Source organism: Triturus cristatus, chromosome 1_2, assembly GCF_964204655.1.
Source record: "Triturus cristatus chromosome 1_2, aTriCri1.1, whole genome shotgun sequence".
In the NCBI taxonomy this organism is placed as follows: domain Eukaryota; kingdom Metazoa; phylum Chordata; class Amphibia; order Caudata; family Salamandridae; genus Triturus; species Triturus cristatus.
The window spans coordinates 1,059,560,901-1,059,580,124 of NC_140580.1; positions in this window are offsets into that span (position 1 = coordinate 1,059,560,901).

A 19,224-nucleotide genomic window follows, 5' to 3' on the forward strand; every position below is an offset into this window, starting at 1 on the left:
GGTTGGCACATATGTACCTGAAGCAGGTGCTGCAGGGGTTTGGACACCAGAGGGGCCAGGTGGGTTGGGGTCATCCGCGGAGTGTTGTGAGGTGTCGCTGCCGGTGGGATCAGGTTCCTCCCGAGCCTGGGACTGTGGTACTTCCCCCCCATTGTTGGGGGGAGATCCATGACGTAGCCCTGTGTGTGAGAGAGAGACAATGTTAATGCTGTTTAATGCGACATCCATGTTTCATACATATTGCCACAGTTCCTCCAGGTAGTTGTATGTGCCTAGCATTCACATCAATGTTCATTTGTGGATGGGTATGTTGCAGGGGACTGATTGAAATGTTCTCCAGGGTGTTTGACATGTCAAATTTGGGCTTGGATGCTTCTTTGGCTGTGGCTTGATCTTGTTGTGTCACATGTCCATTGTGAGAGTGGGTAACTCCATTGGCTTCCCTGGGGGTGTGTGCTTGTGTAAGGGGTGAGTGATCATCCCTCACCCCTTCGCTGTTCAACATCCACATGGCCCCCCTCACACAAGTGGCCCACCACCACAACCTCAAAAACATCTCCTACGCTGACGACACCCAGCTCATCCTCTCCCTCACCAAGGACCCTCACACCGCCAAAACAAACATCCACGAGGGTCTGAGGGCCATCGCCGACTGGATGAGGAGCGGCCATCTGAAACTGAACTCGGACAAGATGGAGGTCCTCATCCTCGGACCCACACCCTCAGCCTGGGACGACTCCTGGTGACCATCGCTCTGGGGACAGCAACGACACCCACCGACCATGCACGCAACCTAGGATTGATCCTCGCATCCTCCCTCTCCATGTCCAAGGTGGTCAACGCCATCTCCTCCTCCTGCTACGACACCCTACGCACGCTCCGCCAGATCTACAGGTGGATCCCGACCGAAACAAGTAGAACAGTGACACAGGCCCTCGTCAGCAGCAGACTGGACTACGGCACCGCACTCTACGCAGGACTCCAATCCAAACACCAATGGCGGCTACAACGCTTCCAAAATGCCTCCGCACGACTGATCGTCAACGCCCCCGCCACAGCCACATCACCCCCCTCCTGAGTGACCTGCACTGGCTCCACATCGACAAGAGGATCACCTTCAAGCTCCTCACCCACGCACACAAGGCACTCCACAACGCCGGACAAGCCTACCTGAACATTAGACTCAGCTTCTACACCCCCACCCGCCAGCTCCGCTCCGGCAGCCTCGCCCTCGCAGCTGTCCCCCGCATCCAACGTACGACCGCCTGTGGCAGATCCTTCTCCTACCTCGCCGCCAAGACCTGGAACACCCTCCCAACCCACCTACGACTGACCCAAGACCTACTTGCCTTCAGAAGACTCCTCAAGACCTGGTTCTTCGAGCAGTAGTGGAACCCCCCCTCTCAGCGCCTTGAGACCCTCACAGGTAAGTAGCACGCCTTACAAGTACCCTGATCGATTGTTGATTGATTGACGGTGCCTGCTGGTGGGTGTAGTGTGATTTGGCAGTGGGTCTCCCAGGTGATGTATCTGTCCCCCCCATGGAGCATGCTGCCATGTCAGTGAGTGTGAGTTCCTGTCCTAGATATCTGAGCTTGTTGTGTTTGTGTTAGAGTTTGCAGTGGTCACAGGAGGGCCTTGTGCTGCCTACAGCAGGGCCAAGTGTCAGCTACCTTGTCAGTACTTTGCCAGTCCCTGTGCATTGAGCATGGTGCATGGGTATGTACCTGGGCCATATGGGCTGAGGGCAATGGTGTCTGTTTCTGAGTTGTACAATATGTTTAGTGATCCCCACCCTCCCAGCATCCCGGACATCCAGTCTTGGGTTTGTGGTTTGTGTAGGCTGGGACATGGCATGGCCTTGCTTTGTGAATGGGGCATACACATGTTAGTGGCATGAGCGTTGTTTTTGAGTGTGGTTGTGTCCGGTGAGGGCTTGGGGGTAGGTGAGTGCATTTGTTGTAGTTGGGGTGTGGATGCCATTACCCCCATGTTACGTAAGTTGTTTGTGTACTCACCAGGCTCGGCAACTCCTTCGACTCCGTGTACTCCCACTGGCGGAAGCAGAGCCATCACCTTCTCCTCCCAGGGATGGTAATGTACCGGTCTGCGGGGCAGCCCACCTCCAGTGCTGTTACTCTGGGCGTAGTCCTCGTTCATTTTGCGCTTGACTGCCCTCCGCAGATCGTACCACCTGTGAAGACCTGAGGCTTCGTAGTACAGAGCAGGCCAATATCCGCGGGAGCAAAGAATGTGCCTTACCTCTCCCCAGAGACAACTCCCCCCTGCCTATTAAAGTAGCAAGAAGAGAGAGATATCTGAGGAGCGAAGAGACCGGAATGAGCCACCTGGGGGATTTCTATGCCGGTCTGTGAGTGAACAGGAGGAGACGAAATATAAACCTGCAGCAAAGGAAGACAAACAACAAGGCATAGGTTAGAACTAGTATGCCTTGACAAAAAACAACTAAAAGACTGACCTGGCACATCCAAACAGTCAAACAGAGGCCCAAACTCACAACCACCTCTTATAACACACCCACCAAAAGTTCAAACACAGCCAAACCCACAAATGGACCAATAAAAAGGGCACACAATCACAAACCATGAGCCTTTGCAACAGACCCACTGCTGACAGACATCACACACAAACAACTGCACCCATACACCTTAACTTACACACCTTCACACAACCTCCTTCACACAGACCCCCTCTACACATTCACACACACACCTACACATTCACACCCACACACCCACAACCATCCACACCCACACCCCACACCATGCCCACAGACAAGAATCCAAAGTTCACAAGGGAGGAGCTGGACATCCTTGTCAACGAAATCATCAGAGTCGAGCCACAGCTCTTTGGAACATTGGTCAGACAGACCAGCATAGCCGAAAAATCACGCCTGTGGCAGAGGATCGTCGATCGGGTGAATGCTGTTGCGCCCATCAGAAGGACCAGGAATTAATGTCAAGCCAGGTGGTACGATCTGCGCAGGGCAGTCAAGCGCAAAATGAATGAGGAATACGCCCAGAGTAACATCACAGGAGGTGGGCTGCCCCGCAGACCGGTACATTACCATCCCTGGGAGGAGAAGGTGATGGCCCTGCTTCCCCCGGTGGGAGTACACGTAGTCGAAGGAGTTGCCGAGCCTGGTGAGTACACAAACAAGTTACGTAACATGGGGGTAATGGCATCCAAACCCCAACTACAACAAATGCACTCACCTACCCCCAAGCCATCACCGGACACAACCACACTCAAAAACAACGCTCATGCCACTAACATGTGTATGCCCCATTCACAAAGCAAGGCCATGCCATGTCCCAGCCTACACAAACCACAAACCCAAGACAGGATGTCCGGGATGCTGGGAGGGTGGGGATCACTAAACATATTGTATAACTCAGAAACAGACACCATTGCCCTCAGCCCATATGGCCCAGGTACATACCCATGCACCATGCGCAATGCACAGGGACTGGCAAAGTACTGACAAGGTAGCAGACACTTGGCCCTGCTGTAGGCAGCACAAGGCCCTCCTGTGACAACTGCAAACTCGAACACAAACACAACAAGCTCAGAAATCTAGGGCAGGAACTCACACACACTGACATGGCAGCATGCGCCATGGTGGGACAGAAACATCACCTGGGAGACCCACAGCCAAATCACACCACACCCACCAGCAGGCAGCGTCAATCAATCAACAATCGATCAGGGTACTTGTAAGGTGTGCAATTTACCTGTCAGGGTCTCAAGGCGCAGAGGGTGGGGGGTACCACCAATGCCCGAAGAGGCAGGTCTTGAGGAGTCTCCTGAAGGCAAGTAGGTCTTGGGTCAGTCGTAGGTGGGTTGGGAGGGTCTTCCAGGTCTTGGCGGTGAGGTAGGAGAAGGATCTGCTGCAGGCGGGCGTACGTTGGATGCGGGGGACAGCTGCGAGGGCGAGGATGCCGGAGCGGAGCTGGCGGGTGGGGGTGTAGAAGCTGAGTCTGATGTGCAGGTAGGCTTGTCCGGCGGTGTGGAGTGCCTTGTGTGCGTGGCTGAGGAGCCTACAGGTGATCCTCTTGTCGATGTGGACCCAGTGCAGGTCTCTCAGGAGGGGGGTGATGTGGCTGTGGTGGGGGGCGTTGACGATCAGTTGTGCCGAGGCATTTCAGATGCGTTGTAGCCGCCGTTGATGTGTGGATGGGAGTCCTGCGTAGAGTGCAGTGGCGTAGTCCAGTCAGCTGCTGACGAGGGCCTGTGTCACTGTTCTACTTGTTTATGTCGGGATCCACCAGTAGATCCGGCGGAGCGTGCGTAGGGTGTCGTAGCAGGAGGAGGAGATGCCGTTGACCTGCTTGGACATGGAGAGGTAGGATGCGAGGATCAAACCTAGGTTGCGTTTGCATGTTTGGTGGGTGTCGGTGATGTCCCCAGAACAATCGGCCACCAGGAGTCGTCCCAGGGTGAGGGTGTGGGTCCCAGGATGAGGATCTCCGTCTTGTCCGAGTTCAGTTTCAGATGGCCGCTCCGCATCCAGTCGGCGATGGCCCTCAGACCCTCGTGGATGTTTGTCTTGGTGGTGTGAGGGTCCTTGGTGAGGGAGAGGATGAGCTAGGTGTCGTCGGCGTAGGAGATGTCTTTGAGGTTGTGGTGGCGGGCCACTTGTGTGAGGGGGGCCATGTGGATGTTGAACAGCGTCGAGCTGAGTGATGATCACTCACCCCTCACACAAGCACACACCCCCGGAGCAGCCAATGGAGTCACACACTCTCACAATGGACATGTGACACAACAAGATCAAGCCACAGCCAAAAAAGCATCCAACGCCAAATGCGACATGTCAAAGACCCTGGATAACATTTCAATCAGTCCCCTGCAACATACCCATCCACAAGTGAACATTGATGTGAATGCTAGGCACATACAACTACCTGGAGGAACTGTGGCACCCAGAACATGTATGAAACATGGATGTCGCATGAAACAGCATTAACATTGTCTCTCTCTCACACACAGGGCAACGTCATGGATCTCCCCCCAACACTGGGGGGGAACAATCACAAGCCCAGGCTCGGCAGGAAGATGATCCCACCGGCAGCGACGACACTCAGCACTCTGTGGATGACCCCAACCAACCTGGACCCTCTGGTGCCCAAGCCCCTGCAGCACCTGCGTCAGGTACATCTGTGCCAACCACCACCCCCATTCTTGCCACATCCCAGGAGACACCCAGGAGCCCTGCCCGCACAGAACAACTGAGCCAGTCTGACCTGGAGGGACAAAGTTCTCCGGCCACCCAGGAAGAGGCAGACAACCCTGCAAATGCCATCCATCAGGGGTCCCATAGACCCGATGTGCCCACAACGGCAGGCCAGGCTCGTGTGGGCAGAGGTGGTGGGAGTGGAGGCAGGCGGAGGCGCGAACCTGACCAGCCAGCTGAGGGAACCGGTATGTCACACATACGCCACATCTTGGAGACATACCGGCGTGACACCAGGGGCATCAGCCAGGTAGTGGGGACTCTCAACGAGATTAAGAACCAGCAGGCTGAGCAACATGCCAGTCAACAACAACACCAAGGACGGATGGAGGTAAGACTGGCTGAGCTCCTGGCGGTGCAAACGGACATAAGCCGTTCACTCCGTCGGATCGCCGACAACATGGCCAACCCTCCCTGTGCCACCAGGCGAAGACCAGCACCAGCCACAGGGAGGGAGGAGGAGGAGGACTCGTCCGACGGATCGTCCCAAGCATCGTCAAGGCCTGCATCTGAGGGCCCCGCAAGGAAGGTGGGTCGTCCAAGGAAAAGACCTTGAGAGGCAGCGGACCATCCACATCTCCCAGGTCACCTGGCCTGGCACCTGGCCCTCATGCGCAACAGCAGCACCTCATCCAATGACATTCTCTGCCACATGGACTTGCTGGTCACGGTCTGACCAATGATGACCAACACTGTGGTCTGGACTCTAATGACTCCAACTGACAAGGATGCCATCTCCCCCTGTGAACTTTGGATTCCATGCACACTGTATAGCACCTATTTGTCCACACTAAACAGGCCCCCCACCGAGAATAAATCTCATTTTCTACAATTACATGTTGCATTAATTTTGCATGAGTACACAACCTACGTGTGGGGAATGTCAAACTATGCATGAGTGTTGAACTAACTCCAGCCATCCATACCCTGGAATCTGAGTCTGGGACAGGACACACATGGGTCAAAATGTATCATACGATACAGACATGGAGCACAATACTCAGCCGTGATGGCCTCAAGCTGCTGAGGGGGGGCATGCATTAATGTGTGGACAGACCAATTGGGAAGAGTATCCTGAAGGCGTAGAGGTCATGGCTCATGTGGATGTTGCCGGGGAGGGAGTAGCAGGTATGTCTTGCCAGGTGGGAGAACTATGTCCTGCATGCTGGAGTACGGTGGATGTGAAGAATGGTGGCCAGGGCAAGGTTGAATGCACGGAGTTGGCACAACGGGGTCTCGGATGACAGACGGCCAAGGTTGGTTTGGGGTCTGGGGTTGTGGCCTGCCTCCGGAGTGTGGGTGAGGAGTCTGAAGGTCATCCTGCAGCACACAGTGATCCATTGCAGCTATCTCTGGTGGACGGTGATGTGGCTTGGGCGCGGGATGTTGTAGCTGAGGTGTGCACATGCAGCCTGGATGTGGACTGGTTTCCCGGGAGTTAGGATGTACTTACTCCGTAGAGGGCGGGGCAGTAGTTGACACGGCTGGTGTCGTGGGCCTGGGGCATGGTCTGTCTTTCCCTGGAGTGGATCTACCCTGTGGATCATGTGCATCATGCAGAGGGTGTTGCACCGTAAGGTACAGATGCTAGTGATTAGCATGGCAAATGTGAGTGACAAATCCATGATGCACACCATCTTGTGTGCGTGGCAACTGGGTGCATGTCCAGGGCTCTTGCGGGTGGGACACAAGCAGTTGACCCACCTGTAAGGGGACAATCCTCAGATGATTACCTCAGTCCTGTACAAGTCCAGCCTCAGGTGGCTGATGTTCAGCCATTTATCAATGGATCTCATGCCTTCTTGAATGTTGGAACTGCCAATGGCTGCGTCTTTGGTGAGGGTGAGGAGCACCTGGCTGTCAATGGCATACGAGCTGATGATCAGGTGCTATGTGCATGTGATGCCGGTGAGGGGGACCTGGACCATTGAAGATTGACACGCTGAGAGATAATACCTGGGCCATGTGCCAGATGATGCCACTATACTACATGCTGAAGGCTTGAGTCCCACTCCCATGGCCTTACTGGTGTACGGAGCCAGTGGGGAGTAGGAGGGACATTACCTGGTTGGTGTGACAGGGCCTGGAAGGCGGGGCAGCGCTGTGTAGGCAGTTGTAGTTGCACATTCATCATGCAAAGGTGTCGTGTGTGCGCGTAGGGTATGCCTGAGAGCAGGCGGTAGCTCCTTGGATGGACAATGCTTGGAGGGTGGCTGCAACATCAGACTGTAGTGTGATGTGGGTCATGTAAGGACATGAGGGTCGTGCAATGTGCACTTTGCATGCGCTGACAGTCCAGCCTTTGGCACCGCATGAGCGCAACAGTGGCACAGACAAGCTGATGCCAGCAAAATGAATGGGTGGAGGGAGGAAGGGAGGAGCATCTTTGAGGTGTGTGTGTTGCCGAATCTGTAAACTTTCTGTGCCCTTGCTGCAGGGGCCGCAGCAGCAGGCGGCATGTCCTGGAAACTATGCCACTAGTTGCACACAAAGACAAGGATGTCAGAAAGGACTACTGCAACAGGCGTATGTAAAGGAAGGAGTGTCCGGTTTCCCATGGCACACCCACAGACAATGGATGCACAATCACCAAAGATGACTGACACCGGATCATGAAACTGAAGGACGAGCTGCGCACAGGATACACACCCTCAGCAGGTGTTGACGGTGTGTTGTGGTCACCAACATGCCCAAATACATACACAAACATGGACATCATGCACAATGGATATTCAAATCCCTGAAGAACAGCATGCATGTTGCTAAACTACACATAGACTCATATGCACAATCTTTGACAACTATGCCAGAGATGCCGCATGCAAAGTGGCAAGAGACCTGCATTGACAGAGATGAGGCACCTTGGAGGGTGAGGAAAACCTTTATTACTCAGCTTCACACCTAGGGAAATGCATCAATATGAACAGACTCACAGGTCATTTGGCAGAACATGTGGGACCTACACTGGACACCCCCTTCACAACACAGATGTTGTTAAATCCATTGAACTGGCACACAAGTGAAGGGTGTGAGCCAAACACCTCCTGCTGCACACGGAGGGGCTGCAATTCCCCATTTATCCTCTCATGGGGATGTCCCACACTATGTCCACCTGTAGCATCCCGTATGTTTCAGAGGGAAGTTGTACACACATTGATGCCTTCATCAGAATCCACAGTCCCATCACAGATGACTGTTACGAAGGGTGACTATCAATACATGGGAGTCATGCAACATGTCATGTGCCCCATGGTGAGTCAACATGTATATATAGTAACACAACATGCACAGGAGCAGTGCCCACACATTCCAAACACCTACCAACACCAAAATGCCGTGCAGCAATCCTTAACCAAAAAGACTTTTCACCATGTCCGTGCATGGGACGCTGATTCAGCACACGTTGCAATACTCATGAGGAATAGCGGGAGGCCAACGATGACACGAGCAGACAGCATGCAAAACTACCTGGGGATGACAGACACACAAGAAGTCAGGGAAAAGATTGTCATCCGCATGCATGGTCATTTACTCTACAGGAATAAGTGTGTCACCATGCTATATTAAAAGTGAGTGTCTAAGCTAAAATGTGTGGAAGGACATCATCACTCGAGTGACACATCTGAACACACATCTAAGTCACTTAGCATACAGTCAGCTGGACACACACATTGCAACACATGCCACACAAGGCTCCAGGCGTGCACACTCAGACCCATGGACTCACCATTAAGAGAAGAACTTGCGTATGAGCTGACTCCGGATGTCGTCCTTCTCCTCCTCCTCCTCCTCATCCTCACTTGCCTCATGACCAAGCCCTTCTTCCTCCACGGGTGGATGTTCCTGCTCATCCGGATCCAGGATGAGTGGCACAGCCTTCTCCACTGCCATGTTGTGCAGCATGCAGCACACAAGGAAGATCTTGCAGGCCTTCACCGGTGCATATAGGAGGGACCCGCCTGTCTTGTGAAGGCACCGGAATCTGCTCTTCAGGAGGCCAAACGTCCTCTCAATCACTCGCCTGGTCTGCCCATGTGCGTTGTTGTAACGGTGATCTGCAGCTGTTCTGGGGTTGCGGAGGGGCGTCATCAGCCATGGCATGTTGGGATAGCCAGAGTTCCCTACATGGAAACATCATGTAAAGAAGTGGGTCAGGAGATTCCGTAAGATACAAAAATAGCGCTAAACAAAAGACAAACAGAGTATACCCACCAACAAGACATGCTCGTTCGTTGTGCAGCCCCAGCATCATTTCTGGCACTCTGCTACGCCTCATGATGTAGGCATCGTGTGCTGACCCTGGAAAACGTGCACAGACATGGGAAATCAGCATGTTAGCAAGACACACCACAAGGGCATTTATAGAGTGGTAATGTTTACGGTTGCGATAGGCGACCGCCTGTGTCTGTGGTGGTACCAAAGCCACATGTGTCCCATCAATAGACCCAATTACATGGGGCATCCCTTCCTGGGCATAGAACTCACCCTTGACACCTGTCAACTGCTCACGAGTTGGAAAATGGATGAATTCATCCAGGTTTTCCAACATGGCTTCTAAAAAATCATGCAGGACACGGCTGAACATGGTCTGTGACATGCCACCCACATCAGCTATGGTGAATTGAAACGTACCGGTGGCAAAAAAATGTAGGGCCGCCATCACCTTCATCTTGGGGGTCAGCGCAGTAGGATACCTGTGTCGCGGTTGGAGGTGTTGTTCAAGCTTTGCGGTCAAGTTCTCAATCAACTGTTGAGTGAAGCGGTAACGTCTTATGCAGTCACGTTCCCTCATGGCACCCAAGTCTGGCATTGGTCGGGGGAGAGGCGGTGCCCTGCAGAAAATTGGAAGGAATAACGAAGAGTTAGTACATAACAACATCAATGTCAATGAACTGAGCACATGCTCAACTGCTACTACACATCTGCTAAATACAGAGTCAGGTCTGTGCAATACATCCAGGACACGTATGCCAGCCAGGTGATACTCCTACGACAAGCCAGCTACACCCGTTGATAGTCAAGTTCTACATGACATGGCCCGAAACTAGCTGTGGACCAGTGTAAGTGAACAGCCAGCGATATCACAGGAGTGACATACATCCACATATCTGCATTTGAAGGATGTCATCTCATACAGACTGCTGGCAGCAAGCTAGACGCACAGGTCACATATCATTGGAAATGTACAGATCATACACATAGCGATGAAGGGGTACACGTGAAAAACGAAAACACAGACATGGATACGGCGCAGATATGTCCTCATGTCATAAAATCATCTTTGAAGCATCCAGACACACGTAACGTGTGAATCCACATGTGGCATGGTGTGCGTATATGTGTGCCATGCCCATTTACACACAGACACATGTTGGATGCTGCAACAGCAGATGCAGTTGACGGAACACCAACAGCAAGCTCATGGGAACACATGACACACACAGGACATAGTCACATCGGGGCACGCTGGTACTTAGATGTCAGGTGTTAGAGTCCCTGTCCCTGGCATCAGGGGACATTTGCGGGTGTTGGTGACTGTGCCATACCAGTGATGCAGTGCTTGACACGTTTGTTCTACATGCACACATGTGCAAAGTGGGAAGGGGAAGTGTGCCACATACTGTCCCATCACACATGACATGTGTACACAGGTCATCACACATCTATTGTGCTAAAACATGAGGAGACATGTGCCATATCACTGCCTGACACACCTAGGCCCTGCACATGAAGGACTGCAATGACAATGACTTGATGTACAGCCGTGCACGAGTCTGACACCTCCATTCCATTCGTGTGCGCCTCCTATCACCTGTGTAAGCTGTGAAACGCACCGTACACACGCTCTGAGGGCATGTGAACGGTCCGTATCATCACATTGGTGTTCCCGCCGTATTGGTGTTCCCGTACGGACCGTACACACGTACGTATACTACCACTGTGTACACGTACGTGTACTACCAGTGTGTACACGTACATGTACTACCAGTGTGTACACGTACGTGTACGACCAGTGTGTACACCTACATGTACGACCAGTGTGTACACGTATGTGTACTACGGTCATGTGTGTACACCTATGTGTACTACGGCAGTGTACACACTGGTCGTACACGTACGTGTACACACTGGTCGTACACGTACATGTACACACTGGTCGTACCCGTACGTGTACGACCAGTGTGTACACGTACGTGTACGACCAGTGTGTACACCTACGTGTACTTCGGCAGTGTACACACTGGTCGTACACGTACGTGTACACACTGCTCGTACACGTACATGTACACACTGCTCGTACACGTACGTGTACGACCAGTGTGGACACGTACGTGTTCGACCAGTGTGTCCACCTACGTGTACGACCAGTGTGTACACGTACGTGTACTATGGCAGTGTACACACTGGTCGTACACGTACATGTACACACTGGTCGTACAGGTACAGATACAAACGCACTGTGCAACTGGTGCCGTAGGGGTACGTGTGAAACGCACCGTACCTGTGTGTGAATAGCTAAATTACATAGGGACACATGAGGGACAAGTATTAGGGCCTAAATGCATGCTGGTTGTCATGGATACCGATTTTCAAGTTCAAATTTTCAATCATGTGGCCTGTAAAAGGCTGTTGGCAACTAAATACAATGTTGCAAATTGGTTGTTGACTTCACATTATGCTCAAATTTTGAACCATGCAAAGGCACTCACTGGTGTATGTTTAAAGGGATTGGAGGAAACGTAGGATGCAAATGAGACTGACCAATCACTCTGAACTCCTGTAAATGAAACAGCCCAGCAAGGCAGATATAAGTTTGCCAGAACCCATGAGATGGCACTTGCCTGCACTACCTTTCACTCGACACCACTGCTGCTGCTTGTGCTTCCTCTGGCACCATGCCAAGGTCTGTGGAGAGGGCCCAGCCTTTCACCCATGAGGAGAATGAGGCATTGCTTGATGTCATCCTCCCACGATACCCCAGCCTGTATGGGAGACCAGGGGAGCAGGTGAGTGCTGACTCCACTATCTTGGACTGTGCACCTTTTTTGTGACTGTCACTTCTGGCATTGTGTCCAGGTGTGACAGACATGCAATGTTGTTTAGAGTGGGTCCCGGGGGGGGAATGGCTTATGTCTCCCATGCAGAGTATGATGTAGTTCCTGTGTGCACTCCTCACTTGCATTGTGCTTACTGTGACATTCACTGCATAGTGCATGGCACATTCAGCCTGCCCAATCCTTTGGGCAATTTTTGTTCTATAGTCCAGAGGTGATTCCCTGCCCCCCCTCCGGTGTGACAGGTGACTGTACCCACATATGTGTGTGAGTTGAGTGGAGCTGTGGTGAGAGTGTCCAAATGATGTGTACGCCCCCTGCACATTGATGTGTGTGAATGTTCCTTGTCATGTGGGTGAGTGTCTATGTGGAGTGTTGCACCACAGCTGCATGGAGGAGGCAACAGCTCCACCCATCTGATGTGAGAAGTAAGCCGTGCGGAGTGTCTGACTTGCTGAGCTAGCACCACACCTGTGACACCCCACAGGCAAGTGGCACATGTGCAGAGTGAGGTTTGTATCCACTGTTGCCAATGGCAGGTGATTGATCTGTGCCTGTGTGTGTCTGTGTACTCTGCTGAGGTTGCGTCAGTGGCCTGGGGCATGTGACTGCTTGGAGGTGCTGTCCATCAGCCTGGTGTTGCATGTGATGCACAACGTGTGCCATGATCAGGGAGTGTGTTGCACCCCTCATGCCACCTGTGTACTTTCAATGCCATGTTGTGCATTGGGGCTTCCACAGAGGCTAATGTCCCTATGACAAAGGTGCTATTTGTTGCCAGCATACTATGCCCTGTTAAACATATCAAAGTTGTTCAAATGTGTGTCTCTCTGACATGGAGCAGGTGTAGTGATGTTGTCTCACTTTATAATCCTCACAGGTAACTGCCTACGCCAAGGGGGAGATATGGAAGCGGGCCGTCAGGGCCGTGAGATCGGTGGAGGGTTGCAGTCGGCACCTAGCCCAGGTGAGGAAATGCTGGCAGGACATCCGGTGCTGGACCCGGAGGATCGCCCGGTGGCAGCTGAAGGACTCACCTCCACGCAAGCATGGCGGGGGCCGACGCCTGACCCACCAGATGAAGCATGTCCTGGCGGTGGTCTTCCCTGACTTGGATAGGCGGTTACAGGAGTTGCAGCAGCAGGAAGGGGGTAGGTACATGTGTGTTTGTTGTGTGTCACCAGCTTTTGGAAGTGCTCAGTCGCCTGGATACACAGCGAGGGTTAATTTGTGCAGTGCATATCCTGTTCCCCAAAGTCAAACGGTGCTGTTCTTCCTCCCTTTCCCTCCTTGACATGTGTTCCCTGGTCTGTGTGTAATCACTATTGCACATGGTCATCTAGGCTGGCAGTTAATCCAAGTGCACATTGCTTTCTGCATCATGTGGGGGGGGGTCTGAGACATGTGTTGTTACCTTGCCTGTGCCCTGTCCTGTTCAGTCATTTGGGGGTCCATATTAGTTGGCACTGATGCTGAGTCTCAACATAGGAGTGTGAGTTTTCAAATGAACAGACTTGCACCATGCATGACCGATGTTGTGGCCTCAGACATGATGTGCATGAGTGGGAGATATGCATAGTGCCAGGAGGGTAGCTCATGTTACAGGCAGATAATTCCAGGACCATGGAGCAGTGTTCCCACTACCGTCCCCTAAGACACACTTGCCTCGGAATCATGTGTATCATCCAACACTGTGCCCATTCTCTGTGTGTTCAGCATAGTTTGGCCTCTGTGGCATTGTTCCCTGCCCTCATTTGTATTTATCTAAAGTGTGCTACATGTGCCCATTGTACAGGCTGACCCCATTTTGCTTGTGCATCCTCACACTGGGCAGTGCCTGTGTGTCTATGTACAACTATCTGTTGATGGTTGTTTGTCACAAATATGTGTTGGCAGCCTCACGAGGTGATGTGGAGTACATTTAGGAATTCTTGATGCACATTTGAGTAAACCCAGATTAAGAGGTGTAACTTCTGGATCTGTCTCAATAACATTGTCTCAGGTATGGGGGGTTTGTGCGGGCAAGCCCTACATGTCCAAACCTTATGTCTCCTTGCCAGGTCTGACCTGTGTGTGATAATTGTCTGGACAGACACTTAACATGCAGTGACCCAGTCATGTTGTGCTGGGTTTAATGTTTGTGCTTTGCAGCATGTGTCAAAAATGCAAATACATGGCTCATGCTCATCCATTTTTGCCACCAGTGTGTGGTCGAGATGCTACGTAGTTTGGTCTGTGTGTGCTGACATCTGTGTGGACATTTTTGCTTGCCATGAGGATGTCTCCTCAGTGCAGGTGCTCCTTATCCCGACACATTGCAGGCCCATTAGCTAATGCATTGTCCTGTGTTTGAACATGTGTGCCACTCCACATGACAGGCAGTGGGTCAGATGTGTTGCCAACTGTGTCATCATGGTACGGATGGCCATGTGACAGGTGGCATGATTCAAGTTTTTAGTCAAGAAGTATTGTACCTTGGCACTCACTACACTTGTCAACATGTCTCAATTTTTGATATGCTTCATTTTGCTAGTTGGTTGTGAAGGACAATAATGTGCCCGCATGACAGATGTCTCCGAGGGAAGTGCAAAAGAAAGTACTTTTACACTTTCCGTGGACACGCTGGCACATTTTACAGAAAGGCACAGTTTGATTACCACTTGTTTTCTGATTATACATATCCATGTTCACACAGTATGTTTGCATGTGTGTAAGTCCTTGGTTGTTGCTGATACCAACGTACGAGTGTCAAGTCATCCAGACCACAGTGGTGCCATGTATATTTACTTACTGATACCCCATTTCTTCTTTATAGTGGCTTATTGGAATTCGGCTGGCAGCTCATTCAATGACTGTGTAAATGTATTTTTGTGTGCACCTCATTGTGTGACTTCTGTCATACAGGCAGATGTGTCTTCTGTTCACAAAGTGGCACATTCACACATTCTAAACATGTACATTGTGTAAAGTGTTGTGAGTCCCAAGGGATCGCAATGTTTTTGGTTATGGTTTCCAAAGTACTCACAGGTCTCAGAGTGTGGGGACACCTTCAGCATTGAGGTGTGTTATTTGGCCTTGGGTGTACCAATACTGTTTCGTTCACAGTGAACAAGAGGTGGCATGCCTTCATAGTCTTGCTGTGCTCAACTGTCCCCAGACACTAGCTTCTCAGTATAATTCGATATCAAGTTATTTGCTGTTGTGTCATAATCTCCATTGTTTCCAAGTGGCATAGTGGGTGAACCAACTGGGGAGTGGAGGGTTACATATGTGCGGACTATTCTAGATGTTACTCATGATGCATTTCCTTATATGCACTGTGACATTTTTGTTTGGACTCAGGTGGCTGTTGTATACAGGTGACTGATTATTTTCTGTCTCTTCACCTTGCCCACAGCATCATCGGAGGACATCGAGGGAGACACCTGCACGGACGTGGAGGAGGGATCCAGCACCGCTGCCACCACTGCTGCCGAGTCTGCGGGAGCAAGTGGCACGGAGGGCGAGGGGAGTCAGGCGGAGGACCTGTCTAGTGACAACACTGACTACGACGCTGACGGGTCCGAGGCAGAACTCCTCGAGGGGGCGGAGGCTGCTACGACACCTGGCAGCAGCACTACATCTGTCACCGCCCCCCCCATTCCCATCACCACCCTCCCAGTTGCTCCGGTCCCTTCTGTCCGTGCTAGGCAACACCGTGTCTCCTTCGTGCCAGGCACCGCACCCCCTGCCCCTGTCCCCCCTGCTGCCCTCACAGCAGAGTCTGTGGACATTCTGTGGCAGTTGCAGGTTGGCCAGACATCGATGCTGAATGTCCTCCATGGCCACACCCGAATGATGACACAGATGGTGTCGTACATGGAGGGCATGTCATCAGCGATGTCTGACCAACGGATGTTGCTGAGGTCCATGGACTCTTCACTGACGGCAGCAGTGAGTCTCCTGCAGCGCTTTGCCCCCCCTACACCTGCACCATCCACACTTCCCACTCCCGTACCTGTCCCAAGCACACACAGACATTCCCAAGCACGCACCCCACCAGACACAAGTCATCCATGTCTCTGTCCACTGCTGGGAGTGATATGCACCCACCCCTCACATATCTCTGTCCACTGCTGGGAGTGATAGGCACCCACCCCTCACATGTCTCTGTCCACTGCTAGTATTCCTCTGCACCCACCCCACACATATCTCTGTCCACTGCTGGTATTCCTCTGCACCCACCCCTCACATGTCTCTGTCCACTGCTGGGAGTGATAGGCACCCACCCCTCACATGTCTCTGGCTACTGCTGGGAGTGATAGGCACCCACCCCTCACATGTCTCTGTCCACTGCTGGGACTCCTAGGCAGACAAGCACCCACCCACCCGCACCCTTGGGGCTATACACTGCTGTCCTGGCCATGAACACACCCCAATTTACTGGTTATATGCTGCACCAGGCCCTAAGCCAACATTCGTGGTGTGTGTACGCCTTGTATCACTAATGTACTGGTGCCCTAGAGGTACGGGTGATGCGGTCCGTACCCCCGCTCTGAGTGCGTGGGTACGGCCCGTACCACCATTGTAGTGGTGATGTAGGAGTACGCGCCGTACCACCATTGGAGTGGCGCTGTAGGGGTACGTGTGGTACAGGCCGTACCCATGCTCTGAGGGCGTGGGTACGGCCCGTACCACCATTGGAGTGGTGATGTAGGAGTACGCGCCGTACCCACGCCCTCAGAGCGTGGGTACGGCCCGTACCACCATTGGAGTGATGATGTAGGGGTACGTGTGGTACGGGCCGTACCCACGCTCTGAGGGCGTGGGTACGGCGCGTACACCTACATCACCACTACAATGGTGGTACGGGCCGTACCCACGCTCGGAGGGCGTGGTTACAGGCCGTACCACCATTGTAGTGGTGACGGGTACGCATACGCGGGGATTGGTGGACACGCCCCCCGAAGTGACCAGACCCTGGAGGTAATGTATGGGCAGTATATGGTATTTTTAAAATTAGGTAGAGGTTATGTTTCTGGCCCCTCGCCCCCCCCTTTGCCCCTGGGTGTTGTGCTGACTTTCTGCGGCATGCGCGGCTGTTTCGGTGCACCAGGTCGTAGGCTAGGAGGGCCGGGATGACACGTAGGATGGGGTCCATGGCTGTCCGTCGTGTACCGCTGCTCCTTCTTCGCGTCGTCCTCAATTTCCCGGGAGGTTTTGGCTGCCGTAAAAAATGATCCGTGCGGAGTGATGTAGGCACGAATCGTACTTGCTGACTCCGTCCGGATGTCACGTACGCGATGTCCCGGATTGGAATTGTGGGTATTTTTTCGTCGCACGTGGTTTTTTACGAATCGTACGGAAATGGTATTTCTGTACGAATCGTACTTGCTGGTTTGTATTTCCCGGGTACGAGTCGTACGGAGAATACGCTCCGTACGACCATTCGTACCCGGGATTTACAGGATCGGAATCGGCACCAGAATGTTAAAAATATAGAATTTTTTAAATATCAAAATGTTATGAATGTAATAATAATAATGTAAAATTAGTATAAATAATAATTGTTTAAAATGTATAAAAGAATTATTTGTTATATACATTTTAGGAGCGGGATATTGGGTTATTAGGGGATAAGGGTGGGGAGTGTGTTAAAAATATCAAAATTAATAATATGTTGATACAAAATATATTTTTATGAGATATTAATAATGTTTTAATTTTATTAAAAAATTATTTGTAATATCAATTTTAGGAGCAGGATGTTGGGTTATTAGGGGATAAGGGTGGAGAGTGTTTTACAAATGTAGAAATTAATATTATATTATTAATATTTAATAATTGTTGAGCGTATATACATTCTTATTAAGTTTAGTTTACAATGGTTAAATTTAAAAAAATTAATAAATGTAATATTTTATATTTTATATAAAATTTGATACATTTTAATTTATTTTGTATATTTATTTGTTGTTTGTGAAGTAATATTTTGTATAAATGTTATCTTATTAATATTGTCATATACAATTTTGTAGTGTGAGGTTGTGTTGTAAAGGTATAAAGGTGGGCACTGTTAAGTTTTTTTTATAAATTGCTAAAACCTTTATTAATAATTAAATCTTCAGAGATTAAATTAAAATTAAAAAAGGAAATAATTTACTGGTTAAATAATTTAAAATTTCGTAAATAAAGTAAATATATTTTTGAGAGAATAAATATTAATGGAAATTAAGAAATTTTCAGCTTCTACATGTAAAATATTTTAAATTAAGAAGTGTATATTAAAAAAATAAAAAATGTGGATACTAAATGATTATATTAGAATTAAGTGTAAATTGTTATATAAATTATTTACAAATATTTTATTTTAAAACAATACATAAATATGTTTTATTACTATTAAGCACCTTCTCTAATTTAAAACTGACTGGAGTTGGAATAGTAAATTATATTTATTTACTATCCAGCGCCTTCCCTGATTTAATACTGACTGGAGTTGAAATACTAAATTATATTCATTTACTATCCACCACCTTCCCTGATTTAATACTGACTGGAGTTGGAATAGTAAATTATATTTATTTACTATCCAGCACCTTCTCTGATTTAAAACTGACTGGAGTTGGAATAGTAAATTATATTTATTTACTATCCAGCACCTTCTCTGATTTAATACTGACTGGAGTTGGAATAGTAAATTATATTTATTTACTATCCAGCACCTTCCCTGATTTAATACTGACTGGAGTTGAAATAGTAAATTATATTTATTTACTAACCAGTACCTTCCCTGATTTAATACTGACTGGAGTTGGAATAGTAAATTATATTTATTTACTACCCAGCACCTTCCCTGATTTAATACTGACTGGAGTTGGAATAGTAAATTATATTTATTTACTATCCAGCACCTTCCCTGATTTAATACTT